This window comes from Acinonyx jubatus, chromosome A2 (assembly GCF_027475565.1).
Source record: "Acinonyx jubatus isolate Ajub_Pintada_27869175 chromosome A2, VMU_Ajub_asm_v1.0, whole genome shotgun sequence".
Classification (NCBI taxonomy): domain Eukaryota; kingdom Metazoa; phylum Chordata; class Mammalia; order Carnivora; family Felidae; genus Acinonyx; species Acinonyx jubatus.
In genome coordinates this window covers 11902986-11917849 of record NC_069383.1, presented here as the reverse complement: position 1 = coordinate 11917849, position 14864 = coordinate 11902986, and positions in this window count along the sequence as shown.

Here is a 14864-nt window from a genome sequence, read left to right as displayed (position 1 = left end):
TCATTTCAGTTGTTGCATTTTCAGTGACTGTGGTACATTGCAGGTGCTTACTTTATTAATGAAAAATTAATACTTCTGGGGGTTTCTGTTTGTGGTACAGATTAAGAATGAGAAGAAAATGGCTTGTAATTTTCTGGCCCAGACTATCCTCGTTGGCATGAATAAATAAATGTAATCCATGGATCTTGGTTGGAAAATTCACGTTGAACATAAAAGAAACAAAATGGAAAGTAGAATCCTCCCTTCTTCCACCCTCTGACTCCTCTCCCCAGTGTTAATGGCCACCAGTTGTGTCTTGAGATTCTCCCAGGATTTTCCCCCTAAGCACACACACATGCATGCTTTTAGAATGTATACAGAGGGGCCAGTGGATACACACTGTTCAGCACCAGGGGCCTCTTTCTAATGGTAAGTACTTTGGGAAGGAGGCGGAGGCTCCTGCAGGCCCACTGGGGTCAGAGCTTTGTGATTTCAGCAGGGAGGAATGGGCAAAGGGTGCACAGCCAACAGAAGGGGGGAAATGGAGCAAGCTTTGGACAATTGCTGCTAGGAAATAAGCCAGACTGTGGTGAGGTAATGCATGTGTTCGTTGCTGTGGTTTGTTAAAGTTACAAGACCCTTGGGACTGAAGGGGGTGGGGTGGGGGCTGCTCCGTGCAGGGAGAGGTGGCGTGAAGAGGGCTGGAAAGGAGCCTTGCTTTTGTTTTAAGGTTGCTTCTCTGTCCAGGTTCTGGAAGTGACACAGAAGGGGAATGAAAGCCCACCTTCTACCCCCATTCAGGATGCTCCCAGCTTGACAGTTCCTCATTCTGTTTGTGTGGGCTGAGGCAGGCCTTCAATTTCAGCCTCTGCCCTTAACTAGCACTGCTGCTTTGGTCAGGCTGTTTACACTCTCTGGACCTTGGTTTCCTTACATTCGAGTGATCTCTGAGGCCGGTTCCAGGAAAAATGGCAGGATTCGGAGTGAGAAGACATAGGCCAGCTCATTTAGCTATTCTGTGTCTTTGTTTCCTTAGCTGTAAAACTAAGGGGGGGGGGGGCGGGTGTGAGGATCAGAAGAGGAGAAAGCTCTTGCTAGCAGTAAGTTACCATACAGACACTGATGTGCTGGGGCAGTGTTGGGGGTGCGGCCTACTGAGTTTCTCCTGCAGGGAGCTCCTGGAGTAGAACAGCCTCTGTGACTAAGGCATCACATTTTTTTTTTTCTTTTAAAAGCAACTTTATTGAGGGATAATTTGCATAAAATGAATTGCACCCATTCCAAGAGCACAGTTCAGTGGGTTCTGACAAAGGCATCCGCCCTCGTAACCACCACCTCACTCAAGATCCAGAACACTTTCATCACCCAGAAACGGTCCCTCATGCCCTTTGCTGTCAATCCCACCTGGGCTCCAGGCTTCCTGTCAATATAGACAAGATCCCTCCCCCGCCTGCAGGGGCCAGAATTTCCTGTAGTCTTCCAAGTCTGGCTTTTCCTTCCAGTACCATGCCCTGAGGTCCGTGCAGGTTGTGGGCATCAGCAGTTTGCTCCTTCTGGTTTGTCGACCACTGTTCCCTGTGTGGATGCCCTGGGGCATCATTTAACAATCCAAAAATCAAACCCAAACAGTCTCCCTCTGCTCTGCTTCCCCAGGAACTCCAGGCCCCTTAACTGAGGAGGCTTCCCAGAGGGACACCTGTCTTCCCTCTTAGATGGAGAGAACCCAAGTTTTCTGATCCTGTAGTTCTCATTCTGTAGTCAAGAAGGATGGAATGGAAAGCCTGCTTATCCCTGCAGCCTCAGACTTCCTGGCTTTTGGCTTCCTCCTGCAGCCCGGACCTTAACACTCCCTTGTTCATATTGTCCCATCCCCCGCCTGTCCCTGCTCCTCCTCTCCAGCTCCACCTGGCTCTTTGCTGATCTGGGATAAGGTGAAATTTCACCCAGCCTAGGTTGAGGCCTTGTATGTCCATAAGACTCCGGTTAAAACACAGCCTAACCGGCAGGGTAACCCAGTAAGCTGCCAGCAACACTATGAAAGCATCAGTGCACGTTGGTTTATCAGATGAATATCAGGTCCTGAGCAAGGGCCTGTGTGGATGGGACCAAACAGCTTTGTTTTGGCTGTTGCGGGCTGGCCTGCACTTGCAGGCAGCACGATCCAGGAGACTGTGTGGGCAGTGGGAAGCGAAGGAACAGCTCTCTCAATGCATCCGGGTGAATTCCGCACATCTTTGATCACAAGGCTAATTTGGTCCTTGCCTTCCCTTCTCCTCTGTGCTCTTACCTATCTGCTCTCTGATCCTGGTTTACCATCAGGCAGCAGGGGTGGGGATAATCATAGTTACCATTTATTACCGCACCTACGCATGCTGCCAGGGCACTTCACGTACATTATTTCATTTACTTCTCACACCAACCCTTTGAAGAAGGTATTATTAGTTCTATTTTATAGATGGAAAAACCTGAGGCACAGGGAATTAAGTTACTTGTTCAAAGTCCACTCAGTTGCAGAATCAGGATTTGAACCCAGGTCTGTTGGACTCTGGGGCCTTTGGCCTCCAGTTGAGATTCCAGAAGCAAAAGAAGTAGGCAGCGCTTAAATTTTGTTTTCCTACCTCCTTCCCTCTGTCTCCCCTGGCTTGAAACAGCATGGATTAAAAAAAGCCTGTTTTCAAACTTTCTAAAATGGAATCATGTAATATGCATTCTTTGGTGTCTGAGTTCTTTCATTTACTCTTCTGTGTGTGCGTAAGAGTGTGCTGTTATTGTGTGCTATTTCCTCCTCGTTGTACGATATTCCCCTGTATAAAGAACAGCTTATCGGGGCACCTGGGTGGCTCAGTGGGTTAAGCATCTGACTTCAGCTCAGGTCATGGTCTCATAGTTCATAGGTTCAAGCCCTGCTTTGGTTTGGACTCTGTGTTGACAGCTCGAAGTCTGCTTGGGATTCTATGTCTCTCTCTCTCTCTCTGCCCTTCCCCCATCCATGCTCTGTCTCTCTCAGAGATAAACATTAAAAAACAAAACAAAACAAAAACACCTTATTTTTAAAGACTTCTTGACTTTGTGGTTAAACAGTCTACACTTAAATTGCCACACCAGGCCACTCCCATGGTTTATCTAGGTCTGGGTGTCTCTGGGTATCTGAGAGATGTTTGATCTTCCCAGAAGGTACTTGTGTTTTTGAAGGGGAGTTCTTGCTAGCCCATGGTTCCTTTATTGATTAAATCTATTCAGGGGCAGCCTGTGAGCAATGCCACACTGCCGGATTATCCCCCTTCCCTACTCCTTTGTATGGCCCTCCCGCCTTCCGTGTCAGTTTGACAAAAGGAAAGCACCTGATTTATGTAAGTAGCCATAACTCTTCATATCAGAAGTAGGACTGTTTTGAGATAGAAGCAGGTGGAAGTTTTCCCTGAGATGCCATATTTCCAAAAATATCTATTGGAAAGTCCTACTATTAGGGCGCCAGGGTGGCTCAGTCGGTGAAGTGTCCAACTCTTGATTTCAGCCCAAGTCATGATCCCACGTTTTGTGAGTTTGAGTCCTGCAACGGGCTCTGTGCTTATGGCGAGGATCCTGCTTGGCATTCTCTCTCTTCCTCTCTGCCTCTCCCCCATGTGTTTTTTCCTCTCTCTCCCTCAAAATAAATAAAACTATTAAAAAAAAGTCCTACTTCTGTCACTGAATCATGTGATTCATCATGTGATGACCTTGGGCATATCATCTGACTGTCTTGAACCTCAACTGTCTCATCTACAAAATGGGGGAAATGGTGGTAATGATGCTGGTCCTCAGCACCTACATCACGGTGCACGAGGCGTGTACAAATATGATAAAGGATGCGAGCATATGCTCCTGGCTCTGTCGTGTAACGTAAGGGTACATCTTTTTCCTTTTTGTGTCCTGTGTACAGGGCTGTTTGCAAGATGGATTTGGAGAATCGGGGAATAAGTCTGCTGAAGGAAGGGGCAGACCTAAGTAGCATCAGTCCCTGAATTAAAAGGGTTGTTTGGTTGAAGCTCAGATCTCAAAAAGAGGCAAGAGAAGAATAAAGCAAGAGCTAAGAGAAGTCACTCTTGATCCATTTAGATCATGAGGCATTATGGGACTAAATATGACACACTTTTGGGACATACTGCAATTCTGCTTGTACTTGTTTTTCCTGAAATTCTGTTTCCCTTTGCAATGTTAAAATCCAAGCATTTTGTTTGTTTTAGAGGCAAGCAGGTAGTGAAAAATCCATGAGCCTGTGCTGCATGCTAGCATGGGCCACGAAGAGGAAATTCAAGGATGAATTCAAGGCTGGGTGGTAGCAGCCACAAAGGAGGTGGGGTGACTTCTGGTGTTGATGGGAGAGGCAGCGGGGGAGGGGTGAGGTGGGAATTCCGTTGGGGTTATGCATTCGTTCCATCCAAATGCATATTTAGGTAGAGCTTTACCTCAACACCTTCCTCACCACCCCCCCTCCACCCCCCCCATTCTTAACCGTTCTCTCTCCAGAGGAAAAATAAAACCAGTTTACAATTATCCTAGTATTTCATTGATTTCTGGAGTGGCGACAGGAAACCTTGGACAGGTCAGTCGTGTGAAGAGGCTGTGACTCAGAATTCCTTGTACTAATATTTGTGTGCATCTCACGACAAACCCCGTGCTTCCACCTGAACTTGTTTGCTTGACCGCCTGAGAAGATAGCATTGCTAACCTGAGAAATTAATACGCTCCATTAATGCTTGGGCAGGTAGAAGGGAGGGAGGGAGAGGGAGAGAACAAATGTGTCTCAGTGAACGGGGACAGGTCAGAAATTTAGTAAGAACAAGTTGAGACAAGTGTTAAATACCAGAAACCCCCCCACCCCAGGAGAAGAGTGAGAGCTTGGTCCTTGTCAAAATGTTTATTGCCTAGACCACAGGAAGAAGAGAGGGAGTGGAAGACTATGTTTCAAAGTCCATTTTAGTTTAGCTAGTATGAGAGAGGAGAGGGCTGAAACAAACTGTCAGCTTTGTCTTCTGGATTAGGCTAACAGTTTATTTGAAAAATTTACAATTTTTTTTGCTGGTCTAGGCTGGGAGTTCTGAGAAACTAACCCCTAGAGAGGGTTGGGATGTAGACTGGCGAAATCCACACTTTGTTTTAAGCTACTGGTCCTGTGGCCCAGAGCTAACGTTACATTGTTGTCCTATAAAAGAATTATTTGATAAGTGTGGATCCTATTAATTGGGCAAAAATTTGATTCCTTTTAAATTTTGCTTTGAAGAACTTTTTAATAAAAGGGATTCTAACAGGGCAATCCATACTTTTTTCTAAGTTCCAGTTAGAAAGTTACTGTTATGAATGCATACACACAGAAACGTGCATGTTTGAACATACAGATACCACCACTTTTTTAAAAAAATGAATGTACCCTTCTCCCAATAGATCCCCCAGTTTGGAAGGTATTCAGGCCATGGATCATAAAATATGAGCGCCACCTGGTGAGGAGAAGCAGGTAACTGCATTTGTATCTTCAAGTATGCCATCAACAGGTATATTTATCCCATATGAAATCTTAGAATATCACAGGAATAATAATCAGCACGACATGAAAGTGACAGTGATTTTCATGACTGTGAAAATGGACAGCCCGTGTAGTCCCTGCTGCGACAGACTCTGACCGGAGGGGAGGGAAGGTCCAGGTGGGAAGGAAGGGAGGGAGGGGCTAGTGATGGTGTGATGAGGGCGTGTCCTACTTTCAGGCTTCCGTTCTGGACACAGGGTGGTGGTGGTTGGGGGGGCGGGTGTGGAGAAAGCAGAAACCCAAGTTGCCTAGGAGGTGCCGGCTGGGAGGAGAGGACCATCATTGTTTGCAAGGTGTCTGTCAGGTGCAAGCTGGAGAGAGATGTGTCTCCACTCCATTTAGCCAGCTTACTCTGGAGCTTCTTGTGCCATCAGAGTGGCAACTGTTTCTTTTCATTTTTCTTCCTTTTTTTTCCTTCTAGTCTCCTTCCTTCCCCTCCCTCCCTGTCTTCTTCCTTTTTGTTAAACAATAATTCTCAGGAAGAACCGTTTATTAGACCAAAAACAAAACCTGTACTTATACTACTGGATGTTTCATTTACTTAGAGAGTTATTTTTTTTAAAGCCAGAATTTATTTTTACCAAAAAATGCTCAACAGCCTTAAAAAAAAAAAAGGTCCAAATGCCCAAAGATGCCCAGATTTAATTGAAGATAATATGAGGCGGTGTCTGTTGGTTTCTCCATTGCTAAAGCCTCAGTTTGATCCCCGTTAATTATATACCTGAGTAATTCTTCTGGTTGGGCAGTGAGAAAGTTCCTCTTTATTTTGGGGAGGCACTGAAGGTTAACGGAAAGGAATTTTAGGAGCCTTTAAATTCATATTGACTTGCAGTAGAACTCTAGATTTCTGCCTCCTAGATACAAGACTGTGGGCATTTTTCTTACCTCTCTGAGGCTTAGACTTCCTCTCATGCAAGCGGTTCACTTGCCTTCTGGGAGCACCTCCATGTGTCGGGAGAGGGTGCGCCCAAGTGGAAGGCACCTCCCATAAAACCTCAGGTGGAGGCAGAAGCAGACAGCCACACAAATACAGGAGGCTGATTTTGACAGGAACAATGTCCTCCTGCCACAGGAAAAGGTGGTCTCTGTGTTGGGCCTAGTAGAATGACTTCAATAGCGTAGTTCATTCATTCATCCAACAAAAATTTATTCTGCCTTTACTATGAGGTAGGCACTGTTCCAGGTGCTGGGAAATACCTGTAAACAAGGAAAACAAAAAACCACCTGCGCTCACTGAGTTTACATTTTAGGGGGAGGAACCAGACAGTACACAAATCAATAGGTTTTTCAGATAGAGCTATTGGGAGAACTAAACAGGGAAGGGGATATGAGGAGGTCTCTGTGTATCGATGAGGTGAGTTTGGTGCAGGGAATTGAAGGAGAGGAGAGAATGTGCCATACAGATTCAGGTCAGAGGGAAGAAGAACCCATTGTGGCTCCAAGGCCCTGGGTGGGCACGAGCTGAGAGGTTCAGTGAAGGTCAAGGAGACCAGTGTTTCAGATGAGAGCAGGCAGCGGGGAGAGTGAGGTTAGGGACTAGACGGGATCAGCAAATGTAGGGCATTTCATACCATTTTAAAGACTTTTTGACTTTTCCTTTGAGTGAGATGGAGACCCTGAGAAGGGGGTCAGTCAACGAAGATTCACACTCGGACTGAGCTTTTCAAGGGGCCACTCCGGCTAGTGTGGGCGGGGGCAGGGCAGGAACAAGTTAGGAGGGTCGGTGTTGGCCCATAGAGAGATGGGAGGGCTTGAAGCAGAGTGCAGGGGCTGGCAAAAGTCACAGAGCAGCAAAGGTTGTTTCACGCCAGGCTGGTGGCCGCCATTTGACTGTACAGGGTGGGAAGATGGCAGGCTAGGAAATGGGAGGCTGTGTGGTGTGATGGGCTCCTCTGGGGTGAGGAGGGAGAAATGGGAGATAAGCTCAATTAAGGCAGATTGGAATTGGCCTTGGTGATCAGCTTAGAGTTTGAACTTTTATTCTCTGCGTAACCCAGAGGCAGCAAAAGTAAGTTTTGAGCATGGGAGCTGCGTGATGAGAGGTCAGGGTTTAAGCTCTGGTAGACAATAGAGGAAAGACTACAGGTGCAGAAGGAGGAATCAGAAGTAATGGTCCAGATAATGTGGTATATCCCCCAATCGAATGGGGACCCCCAAATGTGGGACAACTGATCGAGTGGAAGCCAGTGGTGTGGGCAGTGAAAGAATTCACCCAACACAGAACAAAAGAGAAGGTTATTGAATACATCTCAAGGGAGCTGAGGGCTGGATAGCAAAGGAGAGACTGTGAGGCAGTGGTGAGGGGCCACAGGTAATAGGGTGGAGTGATGGGGTAAAAGAATGTATTGAATTTCCCCCATTTTTGGTAATCTTCGGAACTGTACCTGGTTGTAATTGGTCAGTTAGGGCCTATGGGTATTTCGAGGTGGGTTGCTTAATGAGCCTGTTTGCATTCAGCTCGGTGGTCCCTATGGACCCTTTTGTCTTGATCCAGTTTCCATTGCTCAAGCCTGTTGCCTAAAAGTGGCCTCTGCAGGTAAGAAACAATAAGGGCTCAAACTTGGGCAGTGAGTGGAAAGGCTATATGAGTGACATTTTACTCACAGAATAACAGAGTGTGTTGGCCAGTTAGTCGGGGAGGTGAGGGAAGTTCACCATTTCATACAGACTCAAAGTGGTAAGAGTCATATTTTTGATTTTAGAAAACTGTATTTCTGTGGGAGTAGGTGTGCTGGAAGGAATGTCTGCCCTCTGGAAAATGCTTTAGAGAAAATGATCAATCAGTATGATATTGCTGCATATGATAAGAAACATATATTTGGTCTGGCACACAGCTCCTAAAAACTTTGGAATTTCCTGTGCTAGGAGTGATAAAGGTATCTTTTGTCATTTTTTTTATTTAAAAAAATTAAAAAAATTTTTTTTGTTACCTTTATTTTTGAGAGACAAAGAGAGACTGAGCACAAGTGGGGGAGGGGCAGAGAGAGAAGGAGACAGAATCCGAAGCAGGCTCCAGGATCCGAGCTGACAGCACAGAGCCTGACATGGGGCTTGAACTGACAAACTGTGAGATCATAACCTGAGCCGAAGTCAGACACTTAGCTGACTGAGCCACCCAGGTCCCCCCCCCACCAATTTTTTTTAATGTTTATTCGTTTCTGAGAGACAGAGCACGAGCAGGGGAGGGGGAGAGAGACACAGAATCCATAATAGGCTCCAGGCTCTGATCTGTCAGCACAGAGCCCAACATGGGGCTCAAACCCACAGATCACGAGCTCATGACCTGAGCTGAAGTCTGACGCCCAACTGACTGAGCCACCCAGGCATCCCTGTCTCTTGTCATGTTAGCAAGTGACATTTGGAAAGCTCCTAGTTCACCTGCAAGGGCTGGTTGCCAGGGGAGCCAATCCAGAGATCTGACTTCTAGTCCCACGCTGACTTCCTGGGAGGAGAGAGGGCCTGGTGGTCGAATCGATTGATCTAATCAATCATGACTATAAAACCCAAAGTAAAGGGCTTTGTGAGCTTCCAGATTGGTGAATGCGTGGAGACGCTGGGAAGTGTGTCCAGAGACAGCATGCGAGCCCCTTCCCACACACCTTGACCTCTGCAACTCTCCCGTCTGGCTCTTCTTGAGTCATACCCTTTTATGATAAACTGCTAATCTAGTAAGCACACTGTTTTCCTGAGTTCTATGAGGCGCCCCCTGGCAAGGAGGCAGGAGAACCTCTGATTTACAGCCCATCTGTCAGGAGTACAGGTGACAACTTGGCCTTGCTTTGGTATCTGGAGTGGGGGGCAATCTTGTGGGACTGAGTCCACAACCTGGGGGATCTGACACTATCTTCTGGTAGACTTGCCTGGTGGTGTGGGGGAAAAGCCCACACATCAGAGTTGGGTGCAGAGTTATTGTTTGAATCAGAATGATTAGTTAGGATTTTGTTTCGTGGAGTGGGGTGTATGGCTGGGAAGACTGGGAAAAAGAGTTGGTGGTGGTAGGTAAGAGGTAGGAAACCAGGGAGGCCAGGCAGAGGCTAGTGTGGAGAGGACAAGAGAGGAAGTCAAGACATGGCAGGTGCCTTCTGGAGTAGAACATGGATGAAAAATGGCCCAGACGCTTGAAGGGGACATTTATGAAGATTAGCAGTGAGGGAGGACTTGGGGTGTGGTCTCCTTCTCTCGGCTCCCCACAGAAATTAAGTCCTTATGTGGTGCTTTTGGATTCAGATTCTTGGTTTTCTTGGAAGCATAGGATGCTATGGACAGTTCCCGTGATCAGGTCAATCTTTTTGTTGGCTCTGATGCTCGGTAAGAGAATGAAATGGATGAAAATTTCAACTATGCTGATTATTTTTCTTTTTCTCTATTTAATGTGTTCTCTTCCTGCTGTCTGCTCTTCTGAGCCCCATGTTTTGCTCTGTGCTCCTGCTCTGTGACATAGGTTTTGCTTTATATCTCCCCGCAGTCTAGCTGGGTTGAAAATAAAGGTCACTGTCTGCCGCTTCTTTGCTATCCAGCTCTCTCCCCGAGTGCCAGAATCTTCAAAGTCCTCCCTGTGGGTCTGGCCACCTGCCTAAAGGTGGTATTTGTCTGGAAGAGGTGCCCCGTTTACTCAGTTCTTCCCCTGTCTTTTATTTCCCGGTGAGCATCTGTTGTGGTACCCTCTTCCTTTATCACTTTTCCAGCTTGAAATACAGATCTTGCTGGCATTTTGCAATTCTCAGAACCAAAGAGAAAACCGACAGATTGACAGAAAAATGGCATTAACCTCGTCATTACTGTGGTTTTTGTTACCTTCGTCGCTAAGTCGTGAGGAAGCATCAAATTGTAACTGGCCTGTAGGAACAGCAGTGAACAAGCATAATTATTGTCCAGAAACTCTCTTGACCCTTAGGGAGTCGAGAGTTTGACACCAAGAACCTTGGAGGTTCACACACAGTGGAAGTGACAGAATGTCCTCATTTAATTGGGTAATCCTGACTCCCTTCTGCCTTTGATCCCCCATCCTTTCCTAGCCAGTCGACTCTAGGCAAGTCTTTGGAGGTCTCTTGGCTTTGAGCAGGTGGGGCAGGACCTTACCATGATCTCCTCACCACCCCTCCTGTATCTTCAGTTCTATGAACTCTATTTATTAGGTCCCAGAAACAAAGTCACGGTCCATCCAGCATAATGTCAGAAGTCCCACTCTTCATGGAAGAATTCTGAGATGAGAAGGCAATAGTAAAGAAATGAGACCATCTAGAAGTCAGAATGCAGCTCTTCGACATTGCTGCGTGGGAGAGTTGTGGGAGCGGTGCCGTTTTCTGCACACCTCTCCAGGTGGCCCACGGGCAGAACACCGATGGCTCTTGGAGTTCTTATATGACCCGGAACTGTGCTAAGCACTTTCTGTGTATTTCCATATAGTCTTTGTAAGAAGCCTGTGGGAGACGTTCATGTGCAGATGCAGGAGGCCTAGTGACCCGCTCAGGTTATACGGCTAGTCACGGTGAAGGTGATCTTCCGATGCAGGTGGTCTGACACCACAGCTCATGCTCTCTGTTTAAAGCCTGTGTATCTGTGTAGACACCAGAAATTATTTGTGTGAAGAGTTTGTTAGTGGTGGTTAGGTTCTGGGGACTCTGCGGTTTGCATTGTGTAAAAAATCAAGGAGCAGTAAAGAATGCTACTAGCTGGACACCTGGAAGAGAGGGAAGGGCAGCTGTCATGGCACACTGGTCTTGTCATCAGGGAAGCTTCTCCAGGTGTCCTGGCCCTGAGCTGCCCGTCTAAAGCACTTCTCCAGAAGGAAAGAAGGTTCCGGGCCATCACTTAAAAGCTTGGCGTTCTAAAGTTGAGGGAAAAAGCCTGTTCCTTGGAGATAGGACCCTCCTCTAAGTCTGGGAGCCACAGGGCACAGGTGGTGATGTGGGGACGTGGGCGGGCGCAGCAGTGGCCAGGATGGACAGCAACAGCAGGGAGCTGAACCCTGCACAGCTGTGTGGGGGCGGGGAGGCCCGTGGGGGGCCGGGTGTGGAGATCCACAGACCAGCCTGGCTGGCAGGGCACGCAGAGCCCAGTGCCATTGAGATGCGTCATTTGTCCCCAGGCCTTTGCGACCTGGAGAAATAGCTGTTACTATTCCATACAAATGTGTTTTATTTTATTTTTTTTTTCCTGTTAAGAACATCTCCTAAACTGGGCTATGTAAATGTACTATTCTACTGCCCTGGCTGCCTTATCGAAGGGTGAGTTAAACATTTTTTTGTCGTACTTATTATTGACAGTGGCCTGTGAGCTCTGGAGGGCGGCTGTTTTTGCTGACCATCACCACCCCCCTCAGGCGGCCCCGCTTCTTCACAGTGCCTCAGGCCCTCTACCTTATCGTAGGGAGAGTTCCCCCCAACCCTCCCGCCCCATCTTGTTCTGTGTCTGGGGTGTCCAAATGCTTAATCCAGTCTTGGTCTGGAACAGGAGGGAGCCCAGTCTGGTTCAGCACTGCCTCCACAGCTGCCTAAAATTGACCTTTCTATACTGAGTGGAAGCTTAGGACCTCCTTCGTGGCTATTGGAGATAATGTGGTGCCGTCCCCCGGAGTGGCACACTGTTGACTGGAAGACCCAACCTGGGCCAGGTTGGACCCAAGTCAGAGCTTCTGTCCCCGTCTCTTGTGCAGAAGGATGCAGTGATCCAGGCGTGGCTGACCAGTGCTCAGGGGGTCAGGGCGTCACAGGCTGGGCTCAGAGCACTGGGAGTGCCCGTCACCTGTGAGTCCCTCCAGCTGATCGTTCACAAGGGGCGCTCTGAGGTTCAGGCCAGGAACACACGGGTGACGGCCAGGACAACTTGGCCATCACTGTTTTCTTTAGGAAGTTCTTTTCAGAATTTTTATTGTACCACGTTTTTTAAAATGTGTATTTATTTTTGAGAGAGAGAGAAACAGAGAGACAGAGCAGGAGTGGGGGAGGGGGCAGAGAGCGAGGGAGACAGAATCTGAAGTAGGCTCCAGGCTCTGAGCTGTCAGCACAGAGCCCCACGTGGAGCTCGAACTCATGGACTGTGAGATAATGACCTGAGCTGCAGTTGGAGGTCCAACCGACTGAGCCACAAAGGCGCCCCTCTACTTTACCAATTTTTAACTATTCTATGGCTACCTGCATTCATTCTCTGTGTACACATTCAAGCATTACAAATAAAATGGAAACCTGCCTTGATCACCTTTCCTGATTCTGTCCACTCGTTATAGGCTCATTTTGTAAACTTTCAGATGTTTTTTCCACGCGTTTTTCTCTATGTGTGTATATCATATATCATCATACATGGTTTTGTGGTTTTGCGTGTATGTATATTTATATAAATTGGTATCAACAGTACATGCTGTATAAATTTCCCTGAAACAGCTTTCTTCACTCAGCTGTTCTAGAGATTCCTCCATATCAGCTTGTATAGATGCAGCTAATTCTTACAACTATTGCAGAGTATTCCATAGTATAATGTATCATTTTATTTAATTAAAGATATTCTGTCTGGACCAGTGTCCCCTTTTTATAAAATAGTTTAGTTTAGTTTAAAATGTTGTTTATTTTATTCCCTTATTATCCTGAAATGAAATTCGTAAATAATACAACTTACTTAAAACATGACTTAAGATCTATACAATGTTCTAATTGTGATATAATGCTATTAATAACCGCCATTTATAATAAAGTGATATGTTGACATGTAGATGGCTCGTGTGCACTGCCGATGACATCATAAAGTAGACAGATGCTTGCACCACGTATAGACTCAAGTGAATGCTACAACCCCAAATGCAGACAGATTTAGGTGTGTTTGTTGCTGATTTAAGTACTTTGGGTGATGTTGCCATCGATTTCAGAATTTTTGTGAGAGGACAAACAAATTGTGGTAAAGATTCAAACTTAACAAAGTTCCCACATGTCAGTTTATTTGGTAGTTCCATTCTTAGAAGAAAAGTCATCGCATATGAAAAATTGTGCAGAAATTACTCTGTGTTTGTATATAGCCGAGTTAAATTCTCGGCTCAGATATTTTTCACCTACATGAGTGTCTGGCGGGACCCCGAAGTTCTTACTGGCCGGGGGACATTCTTCATTGTGTGGGATACATCGTGGCCCCCAACAGTAAATGCCAGTAGTAAGCCCAAAGACGGTACAAATCAAAACACCCACACGAGTTTCATAACTATCTTTTAGAGAGGGTCACAGTGTCCTCAGTAAGAGCTACTGATCTCTTGATGACTTTTTTTTCTCTAGATTTTTGCTATTGTCAACAAAGCGGTGAAGAGTATCCTTATCTATGTCTTTTTATGCACATTAGAACAGTTCTTCAGGGAAAGATGAATCCCCAGGTCATTTCAGCCCAGGTGCCCTCACACGCCAGCAGGGGCATCAAGTGCAGCTTCTCTAGAAGATGGCTATTTCAGTTTCACCTCTTTCCTGTTTTCCAGGTGACTCCCAGACATGGCTCAGAGCCGGTTCCCGTTCCTGGCTTCTTCTCCATCTCCAGGAATGCAGCTTTCCTGTGGTGTAGGTCGTTGGTACCTGTCCCTCCGAGGTAGGTGGCACACTCATGGTTTCGAAGAGCCCACCGTCCTCCTCCAGAGAGGCTCTCCTCTGTACGTGCGTCTCCTCTACCATAATTTACACACAATTTCTGCTGTGAGGGGTGACCTCTGGTGGGGCATCCTACTGGTGGGGGTGCCACCACTTGCCCAAATGTCAAGTTCAGAACAGGAGTAAAATATCAAGAACTATTATTAGGTTGATTTTTTAAAATTAATGCATTTTAACCGTGCACATTGAAAATTATGAATAGCTTGAAGATGTTTCTCAGGGAGCTGGTGAAGTGGGACTTGTTCCCAGAGAGACTGATGGGGAAAAAAAGGAGGTAGAAGATCCCAGATAGTGACTGGGAAAGAGAGAGGAGGGCCAGAAATGTGGACGTTCAGGCTGGCAGGGCACTTTTAGGACACGTCATCTAATTTTTAATGCCCATTCCATGAGAGAGACCCCTCTGAAAAGCCTCAGGTGCAGCAGGTGCGGCTGCCTGTTCTAAGAGAAGCAGGGTTCCAAAACGTGACAAGAAGCTGTTAAAAGACTTGGGATTTGTTCATAAGTAAGGGATAGAAAAGGCAGTTTTTTGTAAATGAGGAAAGACTTTGGGGCAGGAGTGTTGTGGGAATGAGTTTCCCTTCAGGAAAGGAAACGAGTAGACCGACAGCAAGGAGTTTGCGTTGTGTTTCTTTTGCTTTGTCTGCGTTATCTTTCCTGGGTTGTGCCTCTGTTACTAAATGACTGATATATAGGGCTTAGTATTGGACAAA